Raw genomic sequence first — 2,175 nt, forward strand, 5'->3', positions numbered from 1 at the left:
GCCGGTTGAGCTATAGGCGCCAAGCCTATTTCGGCTTATTTTAATGAGAAATATACAAGGTGTCCATAAAGTTCATGTGCAACTTAAAATAGTTGCCTATTTCAAATTGCATACAAACTTTATGAACACCTTGTATATCAATTTCAAAACTAAATGAGCTGATTCCAGGCAAGTTGATGTGAAAACCAAATACCTTGGCTTTAGGGTCCTGTGGCTGGACCTCAGGAACTCACTCATGCCCACTCCATTCACCTACCATTGTGTTGAGAGTTTGGTAAGATTCTTGACACTGAAAGCTTCAGCCCCCATTTCTGAAGTGACATGTATATGTTCAGTACACATTAGCAGAGTGAGTCTTCCGAGTGTTTGTTTCTCTATGTGTGATGCGTGTGTACATAGAGCATCAGAGGGAGAGCACGCTGCAGGTTCTGTTTGCACTTTTCATGTGGTTATATATTCTTCTAATGTAGAGAGCATTTTAGAACACCTTAAAATCACAAAGGTGGCTCATGCCTGTGATCCCAGCACTCTGGGAGGCTGAGCAGATAGATTGCCTGAGCCGAGGAGTTTTGAGACCAGCCTGAGCAAGAGGAAGACCCTTGTCTCTACTAAACATAGATAAACTAGTGGTGGGCGCCTGTAGTCCCAGCTACTCTGGAGGCTGAGATAGGAGGATCTCTTGAGCCCAGGAGTTTGAGGTTGCTGTGGGCTGTGACGCCACGGCACTCTACTGAGGGCAATAGAGTAACAGTCTGTCTCTAAATAAATATATAAATAATCCCAAAGTAATATGTTCTTATAGAAAGTCATTTCTCAGAGAAGATGATGAAGTGAAATGTCTTGCTTGTGGTCTGCTGTGGCATCACCGGGGCTCAAATACAGCCTCTTGCACACACTGCTGTGAAACTTGCTGCTAGCAGTTCCCATGCTGTTTCTGGCCTCCTTTCTCTGTGTTGGTGTGCTGAGTTCTGCTGCATCTTTTTGAATGGCTGGCTGGGCCTCTGTTACATGTGCCCAGCTGATTGCTCAGAACCTCTCAGATGCTGATCAGCTGACCAGAAGGACAACATCAGACATTCAGCAGAGACACCTTCTCTGACAGGCCAGGTGCAAGGACAGTCTATTCGCCTCTGGGCCCTGTTAACCCCCCACCCCCCGACCACTGCAGAAGTACCACTTTGACCTGTCAGAGCCAGTATCTCCTATAACAACCCATAGGCACAGTCTCTAGGGTCCCTGCCACAGATGTGCCTTTCACAGGAGCCACTGTCCTGAGGTAGACCTGAGGTGTTGTCCTGTAACAGTGTCTGCGGGCATCTGCGCCCATTAGCAGCTGTGTCCCTGGGCTGTGCTGCTGGCTCATGTTGTCACTCCCACATATCTGGGAACCAAGGGAGGAGTTGAAGGTTTGGACTGGAGGTCAGTGTCTCCCTCAGCTGGGGAGGGCTGTGTAGGTGCCCAGCCTACAAAGGTGGATATTGATGTTGAGGCTGCTTCTCCGCTTTGCTCAAAATGCAGGGCCAGACGTGTTGGATGCTGGGACAGATGTGGCCCAGTTATCCTCCATATAGGTACTAACTTTCTTTCTCAAGCTGTTTTTGAGGGCACTTAAAATTGCTTTACATCACTTTGTGGAGTGTCTTTGCCGTTCCTTCTTCTAAACCTTGGTATTTTCAGCTGTGCTCCCACATCATTCTGGGACTGGGGTGGCATGAGTGTTACTAGATTTTTGTTACTACCCCAGAGGTCCCTGGACTCTGTTCTTTTCTCTCTCTCTCTCTTTTCTTTTTTTCATTTTCTTTTCTCTCTGTTGTTCAAATCAGACCATTTCTATTGTTCTGTCTTCAAGTTTGCTGACTCTTCCTCTGCTGCACCCACTCTGTGAGCGGGAGCAGTGGGCCCTCTGGCTGCCCTGCTTTCCAGTCTCATGTTCCCACTGGCTTCTTTGCTGCGTCTGCTTCTCTGCTGAGACTTTCTGTTTTTCCATTTGTTTTACTAAATTGCTTGTTGAGCCATTTTTATGTGACTGCTTTAGGCACCTGCTAGGTGACTACAGCATCTGTGCTGTCTTGGTGCTGACATCTGATGATGTCTTCTCTCAGGTTGAGATTTTTCTGGTTCTGGGCATGTCAGGTGATCTTTTATTGTATCTGAGACTTTTTTTTTTTTTTTTTT

General features: G+C 46.7%; 1 protein-coding gene across 1 annotated transcript in view; it reads left to right on the forward strand.

Annotated features, from left to right (window-relative positions):
- CCDC57 (coiled-coil domain containing 57) overlaps positions 1-2,175 on the forward strand; it is a 136,577-nt gene that overhangs the window by 13,609 nt on the left and 120,793 nt on the right. The gene's annotated exons all lie outside the window — the stretch shown is intronic.

Source organism: Otolemur garnettii, unplaced genomic scaffold (genome assembly GCF_000181295.1).
Source record: "Otolemur garnettii isolate 467f Iridium unplaced genomic scaffold, OtoGar3 scaffold00018, whole genome shotgun sequence".
NCBI classification, from domain to species: Eukaryota; Metazoa; Chordata; class Mammalia; order Primates; family Galagidae; genus Otolemur; species Otolemur garnettii.